General features: G+C 48.3%; 1 protein-coding gene across 3 annotated transcripts in view; it reads right to left on the reverse strand.

The window, feature by feature from the left end:
* Nucleotides 1-22951, reverse strand: part of zmiz1a (zinc finger, MIZ-type containing 1a) — a 59463-nt gene extending 36512 nt beyond the window's left edge. For all 3 annotated transcript variants that reach the window (XM_037466541.2, XM_037466542.2, XM_037466540.2), the window contains exons 1-2: nucleotides 22700-22951; nucleotides 2927-3046 (exon numbers count right to left, since the gene is read on the reverse strand). The gene's annotated coding sequence lies outside the window, so the exon portion shown is untranslated. The remainder of the gene's footprint in view (nucleotides 1-2926; nucleotides 3047-22699) is intronic.
* Nucleotides 22952-24619: the final 1668 nt, after the last annotated feature.

Genomic DNA, 24619 nt, shown 5'->3' on the forward strand with positions numbered 1-24619 from the left:
CCTGACTGAGGCCGCGTTCAAACCAGTTCATGTGGGACTTGGCAACGCTGGTCACGCTCTATTTCGGTTGCACACTAAATCCACAGAGGTGTCACACCCAATAGGTGTAAGGAGCCGTACACTTGTGTGAAAGACAGGTCATCTAAATATATCAAAGAAAAATCATTTCAGACATTGATCTAAGTAACCGCATCACTTATGCCTAAGCATGTCCAAATAACAGTGTTACTGTGGTAATTATAGTGTACCAGGAATGCCATCCGACGCTGAGGAATGTGTGGCAAGTAGTCTGACTCCTCTCACAAGCAGAGGTGGCCCTGAGGCGGTGTGAGGCGCTGTTAAGGATAGCGAGTATCCTCACACAACCTGTTCTGCTCTGTCCCTGAGCTGGAGGAGAGAAGACAATGTTTTCTCCCATCCTCACCCCTTTCTCTACTCTGTTTGTGAGATGTCTCCTGCAGCACACTGTACAACAATAAAAGGCCAGCCTGTGAATGTGAAGACTGGTAACCGTAATGAAGTCACCGGGAGGGTTAGAAGTACGCACTCCTGTCTTTTGAATATCATCAGTACTTCAGGACTCTCTTTGATTATTGCCTTCTTTTTCTCTCCATGCTGTGTGTGAGTTCCACAGACAAACACTCAGGACGCCGGCTGTGCAGTGCCCTTCTAACCCCTCACACAAACCCTTATAGAAAACCTTTTTTTTTTTAATTTGAAAAAAGATGGTAAAGAAACAAACCAAAAAGGGAAGCGGGGGAAAAAACACAAAATGGAGGGAAGGAGACAGTCAGGACTGAATATGAAGGCTGGGAATGGGATGCTAATTCCTTTGGAATGAGTTAATCCCTCAGGGCTTTGACATCCTTTGCTTTATCTTGGAATGCCATGAGGCAAGAGGCGCAGACAACACACCAAAAAAGCCCAACACTTGGACTGCATCAACTACGTCAGTGATTTGCAAAGAGCTCTTTTTCACACGCAACGAGATGCGACAACACGGCGCCCGTATCAAATGACCTGCGTAATGCGCAATGAGTGACCAGGGAGAGGGTCTGATGCCATGTTGTTTTTAACCCAGCAGTACAAAGATGTATTGTACGGGATCAGAGTGGGTTTACGTTTATTTATTTTTTTCCTCATTCCTCGGAGCATAGATTTGAGTTAGTGCACGTCAACTACTGCATAGTTACGTGAACTCAATAACCAAGCCGTATCTTTTTAATGAAAAACCATGAATTTCACCTTAAAGGAATCCACCCCAACCATTACGCACTCTGACGGACACACACACACACACACACGCTTCCGCTCTCCTACATCTTAACTCTGTCGCCCCAACAACAGCCACAGTGTTCAGTGTCAACAGTGGTCACACTATGTGGTGCAAACATAAAAAAATGCATCCAATTAAAGCTGCAGGGGAAAATACTTCTCTGTGAACTGCAACAGTCTGAAGCACGTTTGCAGCGATGACGGGCTTTTCTAAACAAATTAAGCCAGAGGAGCACTATATTACTCATCCTGGCGGGCTGTCTGGCCAAATTCAACCTCAATTGCACGGTTGTTTGATCAACTGTTGGTGCGCTGTGCATGTGTTAATGCAAGGGAAGGAGAAAAAAAAAGAAGCAGACACGAGTGGATGGATACCAGGCGAGCCGAATGCGCTACGACAGCAGCAGAGAGACGCAGCAAAAACTCTCATTCCTACACTTTCATGTCTCATTGTGCGCCTCCGTCCTGTCAGCATCTCCCTTTCCTTCGCTTGGCATTACTTGTCACTCTGTCGATGGTCGCGTGTGCGTACATGGTGTGTGTGTGTGTGTGTGTGTGTTAAGCCTGTCGCTTTCTGTGCGTTTATTGCTTCGGCTGATCCCTGCTAGTCGTGCATGTGCGCATAGTATCTGTGTCTGTCTGTCCGTCATATACGCACGCAATTGTGTGAAGCAGATGTCCCCCGGGCGCTGCCATTGCTCAGTCTTCTCTCGCACACACACACACACACACACACACACTCAAAAAAAGGAAGATTAAGCAGCTATTCATTTATTTATTTATTTGCTGCCTTGATCTGCTCCCATCCACCCTTAAAAAAAAAAAAGCCACCCCCTAATCCCCGCTAGCAAATACAGGAGGAAAGTGCAGGAGAGGTTTGCCAAACGGGGGCTTTGTGGCAGAGGATTGAGCCACTCCACACCTTCTTTCAAATGATCAACCTTTCTGGTTCTGTGCCATTAGAGGCGTGCGCGTTTGAAGCTCTTCAAAGTATCACGTTTCATTGGGATGACGCAACGCTGATTCAATCGAATATCAAATCACTATTGCATTCTACTTTAAAAAAAAGAACAAACCAACTAAAACTCGAAGAGAATTATAGTTAATGAAAACTTGAGACTGGAGTCTAAAACAACATTAAAGCGGTCTAGAAGTCTAGAAAAGCACTAAAACGACACTCGAATTCACTTTTTGCTCCTAGAAATGTGAAACACATGAATCCGTTTCCTTATTAGCCAGTCCTGCATCTGCTCACTGCAACAAAAAACCCCAGCAATTGTTGGAGTTGGAGGGGTGGGGGAGGTGGTCCTTGAATCATTGCACCATGGTTTTGTTTGACTCTCAAAGTATTGACACCGGCCACAGGCAGCTCGGCGGGGACCGGCTGGGTTTTTCAGACGGAGCCAAGCGAGATCCTGCTCAGCTCCTCATAAACAGCAGCTGCAGACTGCTCGGTTCCCAGTTCCTCCCCGGCTGCCAGTCCCAAGAAGGTCCAATCAAAACCAGCCACATTACTCCCCCAGCTCGCCTTTGGCGTGCCAAGTCTGCTCCACGTCGGCGGGCGTGGAGGGGGGGGGGACCGAAACAAAAGAGCGCACACACCATCACCAAGCTGCAGGTCGGAAATAAAAAAAAAAGGAAATCAGCTTACCTGTGTGAACTTTGACCGTGGTGGTAGTGCCGCTGTGGTGGCCGCCCCCTCCCCCACCCCGCCCTTCATGTATTCCTCACGTACGGTCCTTTCGCTGACCCCTCCTTATTAAGCGGTGATCTGAGGGGAAGGAAGACAGGAGAAAAAGAGCCAGTTTAATGTATTTTCATGGAATGCCGGACAGAACCTGGTTCAGACTGAGGACGAATGTATATCTCAGAGAAATGTCCCCTGATGTTGACAAATGTACGCAGGAAGCCGTGAGGGAGTTGGCCACGCTGCCCCATTCACTCTGCCTCCTAACCCCGCCGGAGAGGCAATGAACCAACGTACAACCGCACCACCCATCACAGTGCCGTGCCTGTATACTGCAGCAGTCCTGAATACAACCCCCCCCCACACCCTCAATCCTCCTCCTGCCCCATGCGAACCCACTGCACAGGAACAATGTCCTTCCTAAAGGTTATCAGCAGCCCGGCGCTTGGTCAGCCCTCATCCTGAGTCCATTACACACACAGCGGCTAGATTCACTGCCTTAATACACCTCGCTTAGTCTCTCCTCACTGCTTCGCTGCACCTTTTACAGGCTGATACAAATCCAGCAAAGGCCCAGAATAACACATGCACAGGTTTTGGGATTAGCTCAACAGCACATTGCCATTCCGTGTCTAAACATCCACCATGCACATCAATACAATTGGTGTAAGTCTCGTTATGAAAACGGACCCCTCCATCCTCGCTTTGCAAGTCTTTTTAGCCATGCTAGCAACATGAGGGGTATTATCATGTTAAAATGTCAATTAAATGTCTCCAAAAAATAACAGCCAAATACTTGTAAAGCTACCAGCATTGCCTTCCATCGCGGTTGCTCATTGTGTTTACTTCTACTTATAAAATGATGCTTGGTTTAACACACCAAAAGGTTTAACTCAGATGGTGGAGCAGGTCAGAATTCGTACATTAGCATTGTCAGTGTGAGCTTGTGTTCCCATGTTGATGGTAGCATTCAGCTTAAAAACCCCTGCTGTGTCAAAGTACAGCTCTTATGTGAGAAAGAGACATACTAAAAATTCTTGAAATACATTTAATGGCCGCAAGTTTGTGTAAATAAGGGAGACACATATTTCTTGGCTAAACAATGAGAATAATGGAGGAGACCAAAATCAGAGGTAAAAGTATGCATGGAATTAACTGGAAGGGAGCAAACAAATCTTTGCCACTGAATCTTATAGTGTGATTTCTACGGAAGCCAAGTAGCCAAAAGAACTGCAGCTTTTGTTGAACATTCACATACCTTCTGTTAATGTAATAGTGAGTTCCTTTCTTTTGTTTTTATTTTGTTCCTCCACTCGTGAATCTAACTAACTCTAGAAGTTGTTTACAACAACCCAGATTACAACACTCTCTTAAAGCAACAGGCGCATTCACACACTCGCTAACACCATCAGCATTTGCACTATATGAAAAATAAAAAAATAAAATCTGATTATAATCCATAGTACCATACAAGAATTTAAATTTTAGATAAAACACAACTATTTGCTTTATATTACTCTGGACAGAGATGAAAATGCACGAGACAACAGAAACAGACACTAACAAGTTCATCAAGTCTTCATCAACAGCATCTCTATCCACCCTAAAAAGACAAACCACTCTATCTCCACCCCCAGTGTAAACAAGCTTCCTCTGTTTCAGGCTGCCTTCCTGGCCGGTTTCCATGTAGTACAGTATATTACAACTTGGCACTTTGCCCTACAGTTGGGGAAATTTTGGCCAGTGGGACACAGCCATTTACATGCAAATATGGGAAGGTAGACGAAACTTGATACTATACATTTTGCAGGAAGCTACGCCAAATGTACAAGTGAATTGTTTGAGAACATTTTTTTTCCTGTCTGCACTTTGGGTAGTTTATCTTCTTGAATTGCCCCGCTGTGTGTATCTCTACACAGTGTGACGCATTACCTCCGCAAGACTGAAGTCTGAAATATATCCCATTGATTTTTCAGAACAACACAGTGATGGTTCCAACAGGACGGGCGTGTGAATGGAATGGGGCCTCCCCATACATCTTAACACCTGCTCGTTCATTTAATCCACGAGGAGAGGGGCGCATGCTGAAGAACATACTGTGGGAAGAGGGGGTCGATTTTGGACTGAGGCCAAAAAGATGAGGACAAGGCGGAGGAGAAACCCATAAATACACGGGGAGGCGAGCAGGTGTCGCAGACAAATGTGATTTACAGGGCCCATGTCCCGCACAGTGCAGACAGGTAAGCCTATTAGGTTGATATTACCCAGCTACAACACGCACCAATGGACCCGCTTAGAAACGTCTGTGCAGCCGGCGTGTGAAGGTTGTGGGTTTAAGAGAAAGATTATAATATCACAGTGTTAAGTTGGCCTCCATTACGTTCTGCACATTCAATTATTATGAAACATTCAATTTTATTTGCTACTGTACATATTTTTGACGTCAGCGATGTTTAGCTTCCTCAAAAGGTTCGTAACAAAAAAAAAAACATTCACGACGACAGAGCACTGGAGACATCAGGTCTCAAAGCCAAAGAGTGCGAGAGAGCTAAACGCTAAGACGGCGGTGCATTTGTGCACACCGGAAACTACCGGGGAGCAATCACCGAAGAATGCGAACTGAAGAATGCGAACTGAAGAATGCGAACTGAAGAATGCGAACTGAAGAATGCGAACGTTTATGAGAAACTAAACGCGCTGGGACATCGAGCGGAGATCTCTGCAATCGAGTTTCACTTGTAAGACTGCATGAGAGACCCGAGACTAGGAGAAAATTGCCACCACTTGAGCAGCACACTACAGATGGTGTTGAGAGCAACACGGCACAAAGCAATGTGTTCCTTAATAATGTGGTGAATATTGCAGCAAAAGAGCTGAGTGCTTCGCACCAGCTTCTGCAGACTCCAGACTTTCTCTGTCTCTGTCTGTCAGAAGTGTGAACTCTTTCATCCCGGATATAAGAGGCTGCGGTGAAATCCTCAAAGAAACTAATCGTGTTAAATGAGGTTTGTGTCTGTATCCGTGACTTCTCAGTGTTTCTGTGTGTGTGTGTGTGTGTGTGTGTGTGTGTGTCAGGAGGGGGACTTATAACTCATGTCACCTTTGGATCTAAACTGTCCTCAGCTCTCCACTAGAGCCACTTGTCTCCAGTTTCACAACCGTGCCAGGTATTACTCTCTTACCCCTTCAATCCCCGTAATCGTATCTGATGGATGTGGCTGTTCATCGACTGCGATAAACCAATTTCCCCCCCGTACAAAGCCCTTAAAGTGATTCAAATGCTGGATACGACAAAGCGCGAGTCCTGCTGTTGAAAAGCCCCTTAACACCACAACGTTTACTTTAGCTTCCTTGGGGGCGGGGGGGGGGTTTCGTCTCGAGCGGCTGCTCATTCACACAAGCGCACCCCAACCCTACACACACACACACAGACACACACACACACATTATCATCCAAGGCTGAGGAAGCAGAGGAGCTATAAAAGCCAACCTCATCTCCTTAAAACAGGCAGGGCTGTCCCTGGGCGTCTTAACACAACTCATCAACTGATAAAGCGGAGAGAGACAGGCAGAGCAGTAAAAAAGCAAAAAAAGCAAACAACGGTCATTGATGTTAGGTGGAAGAGGAGGGACTGCGTGGCTCTGCAGGAGAGGGACGGAGCGGCGAACAAGGGGCAGGGGAAGGAAGATAGAAAGTTCATGTTATGCTAAAAAAGTGGCCTGGTCCTATTGATTACCTGTACGCAAATAGAGGAGGCAATTTAAAGCAGCATAGTCTGGGAAATCGACCGGTGCCGAGAGTGAGAGAAGCCATTTCCCTCCAGCCGAGATAAAACACTTGACTGTGAGCTGTCAGATGCTTATCATCAGGAGGAAATTAGCCATTTTCCCCCCAAACAAACAGGTCAAGTGTCCCTCTCCTTTATTCCCGCTCTGATGTGATCACCTGTTATTTCCTCCAGTTAAAATGACGACGCCGAGGAGGCAGGCCGCGTTTCATTTGTAATTTTTTTATCTTTTTAAACGCATTGGCGGTAGGAGCAGGTTTTGAAACAGGAGACCAGGAGGCCTCCAGTTGGCCCTCAGCCTCCCCGGGAGCGACCCGCACGCACATACGTATGCACGCACGCTCTCTGACGCAAGTCCGTGCCGAAATCTCCATCATCTCATCATCTCACATCTCACCAAAACAATATTTTGCTGGAGGAGCGGAGTTTGGCCTGCAAAAAACAGAAATAAAGGGCTGATGGAACAGAAACTCAAAGAGGCGTCGACGCACATCCCACACAAAGGCGGCCCTGCCGGAGAGAGAAGGGAGGTGGGGGGGAGGTGGGGGGGGGGGTGTTCGGCGTCAACATCAACACCGGCGCTGCAGTCATCGCTCAGCAGGTAATTACGATAACAACGTGTTCCCTAGGCAGCTTCTCTCTCTGATTTAGTTTCTAAGCACTTACCCTTCCTAAAATCTCCTTCCCGATAACATCTGATATGATTACAAAGTCAAGATCCTTTTCAAGGAGCGCCCACTTACGTGCCTGTAATTTGTGTATAGTAAATCTCCCTCTTGTGACTGCGCGCCGATGCCTCTCGTCTCGTTGTGTATGCTCGGCTGACACGTTGCACGTTTTGGGGATTTTCGTCATTTTTGGAAGGGGAGGGACGGGGGGAGGGAGGGAGGGAGGGAAGGAGTGGGCGGAGGGGGGATGCCATGACATAAATGAACCTCACCTAGCGGCGCCATCTGCTATCGAGCGCTCCGCTGGCTGCCATTACTCTCGATTGTAAACACAGCCTCGCCACATGGGAAAATACATCATTTCATTGAATGTGCTGTTTTTTTTTTTAACAGTGGGAGTTTGTCCCTGAATGGAGTCGGGGCACTTGACCCCGCGATTACCTCCGCGATGAGGCATTTTCCTCTGCTGTCATCACAGCCTTTATTAAAAAAAAAAGAAAACAGCTCGACAGCAACAAGGCTAGAATGTTGACACACCGAAGACATTTAAAATAATCTCAGAGATGTCTCTGTGTTTTCCCAGATTACATCTTCAAAAGGGCAGGGGGGGGAAGGCGCAGCCCGGCACTTGAAAGGGAGGGAGATGCGGAGGGCTCTTGTTCTGAAGGAGGCGGGTGGAATAGCTGAAGAATGCGATCACGGCTCTGGAGTGGAGGAAGGCCTGTCGTGGCTGGCTAAGCTGGCGGGTGGTGGGGAGGAATCAGACCGGAGAGAAAACACACCTGTTGGACGGGACCACTCCGAGGGGAGGCAAAGCAACGGCTCTCACCTGCGTGACCTGACAGGGGCTGTAAATCACACAGTTCATCTGGGGCACGCCGGGTGTGCTGTCACGCCGAGGTTGATTGTAAAAGCAGACACCCAACACAGGAAATAAATCAGTCTCCAGTACTTTGTTTGGTTTTTCTGCCACAGAAAACGGATTGTTTCCCAAAGCCCTTGAAACGTCTCCTTTAAAGTGCATGACCTTATGTTGCAGCCTGGATTTTTAAAAAAAGTCTTTCTGAGAACACATGACTGGCTTTCATACTTTCCCAGAGATGGCACATGTCTAATAACTGGCCTCAGCCAGGCTCATTCTGTATTAAATATCACAGTATAGATGTGTTAAACTGACATTTGATCTTTCTGGCAGGACTTCAAACTTTGTGAAAGTCAGACACTAAATACCTTGATGTTTGTGATCAAAATTTGACAACGTGCCATTTAGAGTCATTAATCCCCAGAGGGAGATCTGTCCTGTTGCATGTGACCCATCCTGACTATTTAGGACTTAAAAGCTTCCTGTTCTCGGTGCTCTAACCCTGCAGTCCTCTCCCCCCACAGTGATACAAACTGCACGACATCTGTGAGCTGCGCGGCTACCTCGAACTTCCCCGAATAATACAGTCATTAGAGGTGCTCAATGACATTTGTCACGCGCAGATTGCTCAGGAATTATTAGATAAAAGCAAGAAATTCTGACTCATATCTGGAACAAATGTCAGCGGTGACGTCCTCCGTCCTGGCTGCGAGCGCCTCTTTCGTGACTCATGGAAGCGCTTCGCTAACGTGCCTCGTGAAGGACGCAGCGATCACTCAGGCAGCGTCCGTATGAGCCGCGAGAACGCCGCCGCACTAAACATTAACGCCGGGAGTATTTCGGACAGTGAGGCAGAGTGAAGTGAAGGTGGACAAAGCGGCGTTTGGTACCGCGTGGCCCTCACTGGCCGTGGTTGAAAAATGAATGCAGCAAAGTGACAACACTCCTCTTTCTGTCTGTCTCGCTCTTCCCTCCCCATGAACCAAACAGGATCAATTACTAAAGAAACGAGACGCACTCTCCATCACAGCTCTGTGTGGGTGTGTGTGCGTGGGGGGGCGTGCTTATGATGAGTAGAGAGAGGAGGAGGAGGTTGTTATAGTCTGTTTGCTCCTCTCTAATGACAGCGGCAGAGTGGATTAGTGAGCCTCCTAACCCATCAGCATCGCTCCTCCCAGTGAGTGACGGAGCATGCAAATAAACCAGTTGTGGCCAGTAGCAGGAAGAAAAGAAGAGGAAGGAGACGGGCGAGGGCGGGGGGGGGGGGCTTACAGGACTCGGATTGTCTAGATGTGCGTTCTGTGAATGCGCGTGAACTCCTTCATTTGTATGCAGGTGCAGGCTTCGACGAGTTCCATTTCTACGACATCGGCCGAGTTATTCAAATGCAGCACATCTGACTGGAGAGGATAACGTAAAGAAAGGCATCAGCAGAAGTGGCAGCAGGCAGGCAGTAATCCCCCGGCCAGGCCACTTGTGTTTGTCACGCACGCACCTTATCGTCGTCGGCCATGCCGCTCTTCAAATAACCCCGCTGACGGACAGGCACGAAGACGGACAGACAGACAGACAGGTTACACTGTCTGTCTAAAGAGGAGTGGCAGGTATCATCAGCCTGTGGCCACTGTGTGTGTGTGTGTGTGTGCTCTTTTATTCATTTTGTTGCAGTGGATGTTCTGCTTCACACATGCTGCCACTTTGACCTCCTGGGTTGACCGTCCTATTTTTTAACCCCCCTTTGCACACGCGCACACACACACACACACCATTTAGGACAGCATTGTCTAAACGCGGACACGCTGGCGCTGCAGCCCCAGTAGCAGCATCATCATCATCTGACTCCAGCATCATTATCACCATTCCAAAAGGTCAAGCATGGTGCTTCCAGCCTCTTCTGTGTGATTTATGCCTCTGTGCGATTACCTCTGTTCGCATTAATCTCCATCTGTAAATCTAATCACAGGCGGCTCCCGGTGCTCTCGGGAAAGAAGCCGGGGGCCGAAGGGAAAACAGCAAATGTAAATTCCACCCGCCCCCCCTCCTCCCCCAGATAAGAACTGCCATCCCCTTATTGTGGTTTCTTTTCATTTACTGCCAGCGTTCATGTCTGGCCTTACATGCGTTCTTCTCCTGATACAGTCTCATATCTCCAGCGACACTTTTTCCTCAGCTCCTCTCAACAGACCGAGGTCGTCGTTACTGAAAGGGAAAAAAAATGCACGCGCTGCGCTAGAGGACTCAATTTGTGGTCAATGAATAACTTGAATATTGACACCGGTAAATGAGGGTGTCACTCAGATGTTTGGAGGGTGTTGGGGAGGAGGGTGGAGGGGGCGCATTTTGTGCCAAATAATCATTACCGTGGCTCCGTCAACAATTGAAGCGTCAAGAACAGAACATCGTGTCTGGCTCTCGCGTCACCGGGGTTTCCTGCGTTTAAGCGCCGCGCGGCATTATGGGAAAACTTTGGCGAGTGACACGGAGAGAGACGCCTGCCGGCCTATGAGCTCGTCTCACACACACGCACGCACACACACACACACACACACACACACACACGCGCACACACACGCGCGCGCACCCATCGTTCTCCCTGCACGCACAAGGGACTTCAGCATCACTCGCTATTGAATTAGATACCGCGTGTCACCTGACCATCTGGCGGGCGGAAGAACGTCTCGCTTCACCTGAGGCTGCAGGGAGGACCAACCGTACATTTGTCTGTGCTGTTGCAAATTGACTAATCTAACCTCAAATCCTAAACTACGCGTTTCATTTTGATGAATAAAACATGAACGTACGAGAATATCAATGAGAATTCTATAAATGATGCGTTAGAAGCCTCTCCCTTTGAAGGGGAACAGCTAACAAACAACAAGCTGATGCTAAGTGTTGCAATCTGTTGCGAGCATCGCCTTTAAGGATGCACCACAGACGAGCCCCGGATGACGAGAGCTTTAGGAAATCAATACAAAGCCCTAATTCCTCTGACAGAGATTATCAACTCAAGATGGCGACTGATATTTTATGTGCCACCAAAATGCAAGGAGAGAGCTTTTAATAATTGATGGTGCTGGAGCAGGGAGATTTTTAACCGCTCTCCTCCTGTTATCAATCATTAATGGAGTTTCCATCAAAAACACTTCAACCCCTCAAGTATCGAATCTCTCTTGAAGGTGGAGGGCTCAGATTCAAACATGCCACTTAATCAAAGGGCACACAATGTGCTCTCCCCTTCCCTCATCTCCCCTCACGCAAATTACAATAATAACGGCACAAATTGCTAAATTGTTCACGGCGGCGAGTGTAAAAGTAGGCATTTTAGCTGAGGTCTTCTTGTGAGTGATGAGGGTTAATGGGACATTTCTAAATGTTTAAATCACAGGAGGGAAAACAGCCTGCCAACCGGCGTCTTTCTATCTCTCTCTTTGCGTCGTGTGCAGAGCAGGTTTAAAGCGCCACCCATCCATCGGACTCGCTCTGCGGAGCTGCGAGCCCCGCCTGGTCAAAGTCACACAGGACGCCAGGTTGCACACAGGACGGCACAAATGTAGCTTCACACACACACACACACACACACACACACACAAGTCAGCCAGAGTCTACTGACTTTAAGGGATCAGCCGAGATCCTTCTAGGTTAAAGTCCACCACTCAGCTGGGGTTACATAGTGTAAAATGTTCAACGTCTACCACTGCAGCATCCGCTCCCACGTTCCCACAGCCTCAGGTTCCCCATCAGCATCACGCACACCCACACTACACCACGCGAGCGCAGCAGCTACCAGGATGGCTTTGACATTGGTGCAGTGGCACGCTCTTTTCACTTTCCCCGCATCCCTTCCTCCATGAGCAACCACAACCGCCCCCCCCACACCCACAACCACACACACACACACACACATCTGAATGTCCTGTTTCGCTGGCCCGACCTTGCTTGTCATCAGAGTAAAAAACCCTTTCCCAGGCTGCTGCATAACATGCGCAGAGACAGGACACAAAGAGGGCTTCTTCACCGCCCATCAGTGCGGTCAGAGACACGCTTGCATCCACATCGGGCCAGAATGATCAGCTGCTTAATGAACTGATAAGATACGCTTTTGACGTAGACTTTTAACGGTGAGGTAATTAACAGGCAACGTGACTCCGAGCTTATCACCGTGCCATCAGCGCATTGAACTGAACCCTAATGTCAGCATTCTTATGATGTTAATATGCTGAATTTGCAGATTTTCACTTTTTTTTTGATTAAAAGGATTATTCTATCAAACAAAAGTCAATGAGTATAATGAAGCCAGGAAAAACGACACTTTGAATGCATTGGGAGACTATTACTATGATGTAATGCAATACCCTATGACCGTGCAAAATAAGATGTACTAAGATGAATGGCCGCTTATTGAGCACAAAGCTATTAAAGAGTAATAAATATACTGTAAGCGCAGTGTGAGCCGCGGCTTTGGTACTGGAAGGGAACAGAATTCATGCACAGAGCCAGCCAGCTAATATTTACTTAATGAATGTTATCTCAAATTTGCAGCGTTGACTTTTTTTTTGAATATCTCTAAAGTGAACATTGGCCGCGGGTTTGTAAGGTTGTACGAGCCGTTTTAATCATAAACCAGCAGCAGCCGTGGCGCTGAAGCGCTGGTCCACACAGCGAATGTGTACAGTACATGAACTCATAACGTAAGCTCTTTGCTATGACCTTTGTGTAAACACGTATTTCGGAGCTCACCGCTCTATGCAGTGGAGAAAGCATTTACATTCAGATCATGTTGGGCTCCCGTCATCAGAGTGTCACAGGTCGATCATCTTTCAAAAGACGTGTCTGTCATTCATCTAATCTGGGCCCCCGATTTCCATCTCATGGATTTATACTAGATACAAAGAGGAGTCCTGAAGGGGACTAATCGACTCATTACACATTCTTGACTTTTACTTTGTGACTGTGCTGTGTGACTCGCATTAGATGACAAGCTCAAAAGCAGATTCACATTCAGTGACTCCGGAGCGTTGTAACGTATTCCCGTGGCTCCGAGTTTATCAACTGGGTCAACTGCTTCGTCTTATAGGGACCATGGTCATGTTTAAGGGAGCGCCTCATGGTTTGGTGGCACGGTTTATTACATGGGATTTTTGTCAGAGGACAAAAGGACTGCAGTAAACAACAGAGCCAATCAGATCTTTGAATAAGGAATGGGGATGTCATCTTACGCTGCCACCGTTAGAAACATTGTAAAATAGTATAAGGCTAGAAGTTTCATGTGTTGAGCCTCTTAACTACGAGACAGCCCGAGTATTATACCCCTGACCACTTTTAAAAGCAAACCAGACATTTACAGAGGTTTCCTTTCAAGTTTCTTTTGCCTGCCTTTCAAACAGCCTTTGGTGCCCATCAATTGAACTTAAAGAGGCTATAAACTTATTTGAAGTTACTGTGAGGAGCTTAGAATTGGCTATGAAACAGTCTCAATTAAATACTGATGTCTCTGTATGACCCACATGAAACCATCGGCAAGAAGATCAGGCTTTCTAATCTGGTGCTCTAAAACGTCACTGTCCCTCGGCGAGGTCCCGCCCTTCAACGCAGACGGGCCAATCGCTGACTAGCTTTGGCAAACTCCGACCAGGTTCCCGCTTTGCTTATTAGCCCCTCGTGTGGTATTTTAAGAATATCTTGTTAATTGTTTGGTGATACACCTAAATTTTGCATTTCTAAGCCCAGTGGGGCTAGCATTAGCAGAGCACGATAGCACATCATCAACAAGCGTTAGCACTTAAAGGCTACGCTAGCTAGTGAGCTTTCTCAAACAAGTTTCTGCCACTTAAAGTTAATTATCTGATGAAAAGAAACAAATGGCAGTCAAGTTGAAGGTATATTTATAAATATAGAAGAAGATACAGTGCATTTGGATCAATACACCGCCATTAAACACTCAAGGAGGTGTGCAGAGTATCACACTTGGCAGCCACTGTGTGTGTGTCAATCCACTGTTACACTTCTAACACAACCGAACAGCCGCATTTAACACCCTTTTATTCATTCTGTCATTGGTTTTGGCATTAATGGGGCTGCCCTCAGGCGCAAAGATCCAGTTTAACTGTGAAAAACCCCTCCTTTCAGTTCACCTGCACCTCATCGCTGCAGATGAACGGCCCGCTAAGACCATGGCTCAATGCCCTAGTCTGTGTGTGTGTGTGTGTGTGTGTGTGTGTGTGTGTAGGGTAAGTGAGACACAGGAAGACCAAAAACACAAGAGACGGCGCTCTCGGATGGTCTCCCGCTGTATGCGGACGGGCGGCTGCTACTCTCCGTGACCCCGGCACTCTGGATCCACGGATCAGATGAGGGACACGGTGAGACAGATGTCCTCCTTGGCACACACACACACACACACGCACACACCAAAGAACAAGGGGGTGGGTGGGTGGGAGGGAAAGGGGCGAGAAACCAGGGTGGGCACAGAGGAGAAGGTGGACAGCGTGAAAAAAGGAGGTGGGGGGGGACGTGATCTACTCTGTCGTGGATCTGCCAGACGGTCACTAGTTTGAGAGTGACACTACGGGTTTAGACATTCCTCAAGCGGTGAGGTTTGTCCTGACTGACGTGGGGAGGCGGGGCTTTATCACCATTAGTGCTCTTTAGTCACACGCTGACTGAGTAATGGACTTCTGCACAAGGCAGAAAGAAACACACACACACACACACACACACACCAGCCCTGTGTCTGAATATACAGTAGGAAAAAAAAGGCTGATAAGATGTTCAGAAGCTTCCGATGCCTCTACACGCAACTCAACATGTGACCTCTTCCACTCTCCGTTTGCTTTGAAGAGCAACACGCAAAAGCGAAAAAAAATAAAAAGAAAGACAAACGAAGAGGAGAAGTGAGCTAATTATAGCCTCGTAGCAGGATGGCCAGGAACAAACTTGATTATGATCATCGTCAAGAAAGCACAAAGAAAACCTGCCGCCTCCCCTCTTCCACCGCAATCCAATAGAGAGGCTTTTAGCCCTCGTAATGATTTACAGAGTGACAAGTCAAACAGATGCACTGTGACAGCCTGAAAGCGACCGGCACGAAGACCATCATTGCTCACGTGACCCCACCTCCGAGCCCTTCTCCTTCTCCCCATCCACTTCCCCCCACCCCCTCCCTCTCTCTCTCTCCAGTCCCTCTATTTCAGGGGACAGCGGAGAATGGGGCTGGCTCAATAGGGCGGGCAACAAGGCTATTCAATTGCCCCCCCCCTCACCCCTCACCCCTTACCCCTCCTCCTCCTCTCCCCTCCCCTCCCCTAACATAAGAGGGAAAAGCTCTGCTTTGTGGAAGTTAGCTCCTTAAAGCGACAGCCCACCAGATAGGGATCTGGTCACGGAAAACTTGTGGCCGCGGATCGAGCGGAGATACAGTTGTAAAATGTAGCCATTATCCAAGGTTTATCAAACTTAACGAGCCATGAATGGGAGGGGAAGCTCCAGCAGCCTTGGCCCCTCCAGTGGCCATGAAACACTACTGAAAAGCACGCGATAATCTGCAAAGGAAGGTCACTAAAAACACTATTCTTATGAGTTTTTAAATAAAGAAAGGGCTTTTTCTGCTGGTGTTTTCAATCCATATTCATAACACAGTATCAGCAGCCCTGGTGAATGGAGCAAATTTATGTTTGCATAGTACCAGTCACACCAGGTCAGAGACGCTTCGCCCGGTGCAGTCACCATTTTTTATTCCCCTCCCTCTCTCCCTCCCTGTTTTTTTTTTTCTGTGGAAGGTGAAAAACACCACGGCTGTTTCAAGCCTTGAAAACAGAGCCACCCTTTAAAGCGCCGGCGCTGGCAGCAGAGGGAAGTGTGCGCAGAATCCTCAAGGAGCACAGACCCTCGGGCCACGCAGATTCAGTTTCCCCCGTCCTGGCTTCCAAAAACAAAGGAATTCCAGAGAAAATCAGGGCAGGACCTCACCCCAAGCCACCACTGCTCCTGCTACTACCCCCACCTCCTTCTTCCCCCCCCACACACACACACATACAGCAAAGGTGCTTTCAATCAACTATCAATAAGACACACCTCCCCTCTTGTTATACAATCATGTTGATTTGACCTCTCGAGGCGGGGGCGGGTTCTCCATTCAGACTGTAGCAGCACATATTGAGTAACAGCCCCCGACCCCCCCCCCCCCCTCCAAAATTGAGTCACGAAACGACATGAGACGCGTGACGTCCTCACGTGTATCTCTAACAATGACAACACATGTCGTCTTACGTCCATTCTGCTCCTGCTGGGGGGGGGGCGCGCCTGAGTTAAGGTCAGCACAACGGCAGCACACACCGCTTCATATACGCTGCTCATGGATGTGCGTGGCGGGCAGTTGTTGGAACCAGACCCGTCTCAGAGGAGCTAAGACCAGGATGCATCACACATGAGGTTTTTTCATGCAATTAAAATTTTAAAAAAAACCTTCCAGGTGAGTGTTGAAAGTATTGCGTTTGTGCCGTGTTTACCATCGTGCTTCAACATGTTGACATCTGCTAATTAGCACTTAGCACATTAACACATTTTGACCTCACGTTTGGCGCTTCATAAAAAGTCAGGTAATCGCCGGAGGGGCTAGAACATGTGCGGCAAATACCTCAAAAGCTGCTCTTGATGATGGCTCGAGAAGAGAAGCCAGAAGACCACCAAAGACTTTGGGATTCATCATCTGGGAACGATGAATGTCTGGACACTATTTCACAGCAATCCGTCTCACAGTAGATGAAAGGATGTTATCAGTCAGATCGAAAAGGGACTCGGCATGATTCAACAAAAGATGCAGAGAGCCAGTTAGACATAGTTTCTGGACAGACCATTCCTCTATTTGGGGGATTATGAAAGCAAAATAAATGTATGTAATTATCCTAAATGTAACCATCTTCCATGTGTAAACTTTTCTTTCCCCTCCAGTGCACATTTGTGAATAGCGACCAAAGTAATCTTAAAACACAGGGACCGTTTTGTCAATAATGTTTGCCAGATAATTAAAGAGCCCTGGGAGACAATGATAAACATTGTTTAGAGGCCGATCCCTGGCAAGCTCCAAGCAGTGTATCATTGCTGTCTCCGGAATACACACGATTAGCCTGGTCTCATTACTGATATGATAAATGGCGTCTTCCACCGCGCCTTTGCTTTGCTGCGAGGGACGCTCCTGTAACACGGGGAGATTAGACAAAAGTGGTGAAACACATTGCCCCCTGTAATAGACCGCGGATGAGCGAGGGGAGATGGGCCATCTGCGGTGCGATTGCAGATAATGTTCGCGATATTGGCGAAGTCAGGTCGGCGGCCAGTTATGGTGCCTTTCGACCGTACATCACAAATTTCCACCTAATGAAGTGGGCTTCCTCGTTTTTTTTGCTTCCCTCCTCATCACACCCCTCTCTCTGTAAGCCCAATGCTGTAGCTCGTCAGGACCCTGCTGTGTCAACACAGAGATTTCATATATGCCCCTTTATCTGAGCTGGGTCAAAGGGTCGTCGTGCCTTAGAACCCTGGGAAAGCATCTGACCGAAGCAGAGCAGGAGGAGGAGCAGGAGGAGGAGGAGGAGGAGGGCACCGAGCAGGCAAACACACGGCACGAAGCAACGGACTTCTGTCGCTAAAGAAAGTGTTGAAAAACTGTCAGTAGGGCACTGGAGCTCAATGTTGTATGCCAATATGATCCGACCGGGCTCTGTGGAACAGCCACAATGACAAGTACATATGAAAGATAAACACCTAGTGCAGGGCCTTCCTCCCCTGCCTGAAAAGGGAAAGCTCTCACCTTCAAAAACATATACTTCACCGTACTCTGCAGAGACTAATGAAAGTTTCCATGCAACACCCGCCATATTTCAGCCTTTTGCACTCTACGCACTCACTGCGGCTCGGGACGCCACGCGACTCCCTCGTAGCCGACATCGCAGGGGGGGGGGGGGAGGCGAAGAATGACCGCCGTCCTTTTGCATTAGTAAATCCTCGTTAATTCCCACATCGGGGAGACGACAGATTGGACCCACTCTAAGAGAACCTCTGCCCTCGCTCTCCATCTCCCACACAACCTCCAGCGTAAAAAAAAAAAAACCAACACCACCGCGCACTCTCGGAGGGAACAGTGCCGACCAGACAAGAGACTGCTTATAGCACCAGCGATATTATAAACACAGCACGGGGCGGATTGTCTTTTAATGCAGGCTGCGAGCGACGTGCCTTACCGAAGGGGGGGTTGAAATAAGGTCACAGGGTGTAAAGATCGTATTCACGGTGCATTGCTATGGCAGGAAAACACATCTTTTAACGTATGGACTCAACACAGCAGGTACAGGTGGTTTGTCGGGAAAAGCTGTGTGAGGGTGCGAGGACCTCGAGGAGGTGGAACCGCGGCCCGGTGTCTCCGGTATCAGGAGGGACAAAAGGCGACCACGGCAGAAAATGTAAACCCGCTGACCGAGCATGAAGAGGCAGAGGGGACTAATTAGTGACTGTACTTACAGAGAGGCAGCGAGAACGAGGAGGAAAGGAAGCGAGGGAGGAGAAGGAGAGGGGGCACAGAGAGAGAGCACAGTTTGAGGATGAGGACAATGAGTTTGTTTAGCTTAAACGGGATTTAAAAGCCAAACAGACACACCACCAACGCCACCCATTCAGACACACACTATGCCTTCTCTTTATCGTTACCGTTCTCTCCCTCTCTCTCCCTCTCTCTGCCTGCCTCAACATCACAGAGCGGAGACGGACTCCGCAGAGGGATTTCATCTTTCAGCGGTAGGAAAATAAATAAATAATTTTTATTAAAAAAATGTAAAGTGAGGGTAATTGCTTGCGATGGTGAGAAGTCTTGAGTGCAGGCGGCAGCGGTGGGCGAAACGGATTGATGGATGGAGGGAACATTTTGTTCCTCCTGTGCGGGCCCGCGACTCTCATATTGTTCCCGGTGAGGCCTGGGTGTCATTTATGATTCAAGGAGCCCCCCCCCCCCCCCTCTCTCTACGGATGGGAACGAGACGTGGCCTCCGTGACGTCTTCCCTGCACTTCTTTCTCAAAGAAACATCAAATCAAACATGCATGAGGCGGTGACAGGGGCGGACCAGCGACTTCTCTCTTCACTTTCTCCCTCTCTTGTCCCACAAAAAAATAAAACGCACTTAAGGGGGACTGCGTATCCCTGTTGTTGGCTGCTCAAGGTTGGAGTGACAGCAGGAGTTGATGTTTAGTCTGTGTTGTGGCACTTTGACAGATATGTGTCAATGACACAAAACCGAAAATGCATACAGAAGTAGTTGTGGAACACTTTTGAGAAGTGGTACACACGTTTTTTCAGTCACATCAATGAGAAAGTGTGTCCCTTTTGACTGTATCCTTAAAAAAAAATTGCATTGGTTTTAGAACAGCTGAACGCAGCAATCAACCAAAAACAGTGCTGCTCGCCGCGCCTCCCGAGGTTAAACGCCATCGCTCGAGCGCCGTCTGACTCCGCGAGTCGAGTCAGGTCGCACCGACCAACCGCGAGCCAAAACACAGCGCGAGGTTTGCGGCTCGCGGCATTGAGGGCCCCAGCTTTCCCCCCCCCGGCGCTTTCGCGGTGGGCCCACCTCCGGCTCTCTGCACCAAAAGCGATGTCATCGCAGCCCGTCAGGTCTGATGACTCATGTGTGCCGGCTGCTTCATTTCATCTTTATTGGTTACGACGCAATTACCAGATTTTGAACTTGACCTTTTGGGCTGAATTCAAAACAAAGAGGTTTGGGAAGTAGTTCAGTGTCTGACGACGAGGGCATAAGTGAAGATGTTGAGCTGGGATTCCGTCGAAGCTATTATTCTGATTTTTTTTTTTTTTTAAGTTTTTCCCTTATTAAAAAGACCAAAATAGATACCTTGAAAAACAAACAAAAAAAGGCTTTGGATGAAAAGCACTGCCAAAGCGGTACCACCAGTGAGACAGAAAGAGAGAGAGAGACAGACAAGACTTCCGCTCGGGACTGAGGCCGAGACACCCGCCCACGAACAATCTACGCCACGCGAACCGGCCGCAAGTATTTCACAGCCCTCCTCGGAGCAGCAACAGCCCCGGTCGGATGAAATGTCAGGCTGTCAAAACATTGATTAGCGTTCCCTGGGTTCGCGGCACTCAGCCGGCTGCAGCTGTGCGAAGATTCGCTGAGTAACAAAAAGCTAATTACTCAGACATGAGTAATTACTGGGGGGGGGGTTTTGGGGGGGGGGGGGTTCCTGTAGATAATTCTAATCAGCATTAGTTGTGTGCATCACCCGCTACAGGACACCCCTCCTCTTTATTAAAAAATAATAATAATAATCAGTGTGCATGCTTTGCCTTTGCACCCACCTGGCCCAAATTAGATTTTTAGCATGAGTCTACTGAAGTCTTTAGCCTGGAATTGGACCCTCTTCGCTCTTGTCTCACAGCCTGGCTGGCTGGCTGCAGAGAGGCCCCAGGAGGGACAACAGAAGGAAAGAAAACTCTCTCTCTCTCTCTCTCTCACACACACACACACACACACACACACACACACTTCCAAGTTTCAAACAGTTGCAGATGGCATTAATTCCTTGACCTCTTTCTTTCACAATTCATCAGGTAACTCCATCCGAACGAGCGTGCCTCCTTTTTTGTGCTCTATACTCAGATGACTTAATGCTGCTTTGGTTTGTTGGAAGGCTGAAGGAGAAAAATAAATAAATAAATAAAAGTCAAACAGCGCTAATTAATGTGCTGCTGCTGACAAGTGTTGCTGCTGAAAAGATTTCATTACATCACCAACTTAAAATGACCAAAGCGGGAGACGCTGGAGGCTGCAGCCATCCAAAAATCTGTTTACGAGCTCTCTTGACCAACATACAGGGTGTGGACACAATAACATGAACACCTGCAATCCAATGCAATACTCCTGTAATAAATACTGACTGGAGTGAACCTGAATATCTCATTTTGGTTGAGAACTTGTAAAACCTTCCATGAAACGTGGCTTTTATTTGTAAACTGATTTTCTGTGGATAGTGACGGAAAGGCCTATATCGCCTTGTGATCTCACCTGCGTCATGATAACAGAATAGCAGCACAGTCAGCGAGAGAGAGCAGCAACAACAACAAAAAAGCTTCACAATTCCAGGAAAGCAGCAGCAAGTGATTTTCTCCTAATCACGCTCCCTTTTAAATTCAGCACGTCACTAACAAGGATAAACGCTCTATTATCCCACTGGTTCAGCTGTCCTCCTGTGGCAGGGCTGCACGATTACGACAGAGAGCAGAGCTCTGCCCCGGCCGGCCTCCCATCCAGATGGGAGGAATTTTTTACGGGGAGGGGTCCGCCAAAACTTGAGGCTGGAGGTCTGTGCTGAGTCAAGCGGCTTAAACCGCACTTTCCTGCAGGAGGACTGGGGAAATGTGGTGCTGCAGGCCTCTGTCAGGGGTTCGGATAATTCCACGTCTGGGAAAAGAAACCATGTGTGTGGACTAATTTGTGGTGGTGGGAGGGAGGGGGGGGGGGGGGGGCAGTCAAGATTGTAGTGCATGCAAATGAATGTAAAGTGGGAACATCGAGATTACAGTCAAACATGAGCATTGTCTGATTATTAAATATTCACAGAGCATTAAAACATACACACACACACACACACACATTTCTCAGCTCACCAGAGAGCCCCGCCCCCCTCTGTGGGGTCCCAATGACCTCCCATTGGGAGCCACTGATCTCTAAATGATCGGTGAGGGGGATATCCAAATCAACGAATTCAGCATGAGCGGGTGGTAGTCGCCGCATCGCGTGGCGCTGTGGACAGCGGAGCCACGGAGGGACGTGGCCGCTAATTGCATTACAACAGGTAACCGATAACATCCTAGAAGGTAGTCAACAGGCCCCACTCACACCGCTGACGGGTGGCGGAGTGACACGCACCCACGGGTGTCGCATGCACCGAGAAATCAGCTGAACTCACTCACACACGCACACACACACACACACGCAAGCACGGTATTTACTAGCACATTCCGGTCTAGTGTCGTCGGATTGGGAAAACAAAACGTGCATGCGGACCTATATGTGAAACAATCCTGCAGACACTGACCCGTTTTGCTTGGGATAAACTCGTTCACACTAGGCAGAACAGAAGCGAAGTGCAGGCGCGCGCGCGCACACACACACACATACACACACACGAGCCCGGACCTGACGCCGAGGGAGACGCGCTCCGGTACCCGCTCGCTCCGACACAATCCGCCCCTTTGACACGAGTTCATCCGCGGGCACCGAAACGGTTTTCCTCGGAGGTCACGCAGTGGTTGAGCAGGTAGTATCCGTCCAGAGAGCCCCGTCCTGAAGCCAGCAAACACCGCACATCCAAAAACACACAAATAAATGAAGAACCAGTCGAGAAACTTACTCTGAGCTTGGACCACAGCGACAAATCCGCGTATTGTTTCTCCCAGCAAAAACCCCTCGTGTTTACGGTGCTCCTCTCTCTCTCCCCCTCTCTCTCTCTCTCTCTCTCTCTCTCTGTGCCTCCACTTCACAAAAGACGACGCGAGAGCCCCGGAGACGGTGTGAGTGACTGACTGAATCAACTACCGTAGAGCACGGCAAGTTGAAGTGTCAGATTACACTGGCTATTCAGTTACCGGAGAGAGAGAGAGAGACAGAGAGACAGAGAGAGAGAGAGAGAGAGAGAGAGAGAGAGACGTGCTCGGCTGTCGGTCGGTGAGAAAATGCGACCTAGATTTCCCGCGGAAGGACATCGAACGTAAAGGTGTGAGCACACACTAATGGGGCGCTAAACCGCGCGTGTCGCACTGGAGCGGACCGCGGCTCCGGCTATTGTCTGGTCCTGTGTCGCTTCAACGCTTTGTGTGATGAAAGCAGTCAGGTGAGCTATTGGTTAATTCAACAATAGTCTATTTTATTAGAGATTTTTCTTTTTAGGCGGGTGGTAAAATATAGTATAAAATAAAGCCTTTACTAAACCCAAAAAAACACCCTTTGCAACAACAATAGTAGATGTTTTGATATGATTGTATGTACATCATTATTTTTACTTGTATATACTTTTGTTAATAAAACTAATAGTACGTACTGTTAATATTGTCACGCAATGCTATTACAGTATTTATATAATCACCATTAGCAGAAATGAATCATTTAAATAAAAGTATTTTGACGATATTGATCGCAGTTAGTAGTTTTATTGATCTGTAAGTCTTCGTTTGGCCTGACTTGATTTACGCTTCACCTCCCACAATCCGCGTGTGCGTGTGTGCGTGTGTGTGTGTGTGTGTGTGTGTGTGTGTGTGTGTGCGCGCGGACGCGCCTTTGAACCTTGGCGACCCGCGCCCCGCTCCATCGGGTCAGCAGGCGGGGCTCCGTGTTTTGCGGATGGCCGGTCTCCAGTGGAAGAATAACAAAGACGTGTTTGAGAGCAGCGGCAGGCTGGGCTCAGCGGTGACGTCAAGGAACAATGTCTCCCCTCCCGACATGCACAGCGCACGCACGCACGCACAGCACAGCACACAAGCTCTTCGCTCTCTTCCTAGTCAGGCAAGGCTGAACTGCCCAGAGGGAGGGCCGCTCAGCTCACAGTGCATCAGATAAAATCACTCACTACTCATGTCGTGCCTGTACACAGGGTTTTGCTTCAGTTTTTATTTGTTTGTTTGTTTTGCAGAAAAAAAAGAACAAAAAAATAGCAGTGGGGGGCGGGGGAAGATCGGTTACTGCAAATAAACCACCACGCAAAGAAAGAAACACCACAAAAGCAGGCGTGTGTGCGCACTTTACAAACACCTCATTTCCTGATACATTTAAATACTAGATGATGATCAATGAAAGGGGCGAGATTAGGTCTGCTGGAAGCGGTAATTTGCATAACGTCATCAGTCCGGAGGTCAAATTCCTGTCAGCTGCTCTCACGACTCCTCTGTGTTTTGAAGAAAAGGAAGGGCCTGCCATCCTCTTTAGCTTCCTGGCTGCAGGGCTTGCGACACCAATGGTAGCAGAGCAGGGTATCAGCAGTGGGTGGAGAGGGGGGGGGGGGGTTGTTGTATCACAGAGTCTCAAGGACGACCCAGCCCCCTGGTAGAAGCAGCTATACACACTGATGAGGGGAGGGGGGCTATTGCGGACACGGCTCTCGCAGTCACTCATTTTTATTTTGGAAAAGGGGCGGCAGTCAATGTCCCAATGCTGTGGCTTTGAACTCGTGATCTGATTTATTTTCTTTTTGCTCTGGAAATGGCCGGTGGAGACGACCGTTATCTTCTTCCTGACACCCCTTAGGATTTTCTTTCGCCTATCAATCTGCCGGCCCGAT

The sequence above is a fragment of the Pungitius pungitius genome, chromosome 13 (genome assembly GCF_949316345.1).
Source record: "Pungitius pungitius chromosome 13, fPunPun2.1, whole genome shotgun sequence".
NCBI classification, from domain to species: Eukaryota; Metazoa; Chordata; class Actinopteri; order Perciformes; family Gasterosteidae; genus Pungitius; species Pungitius pungitius.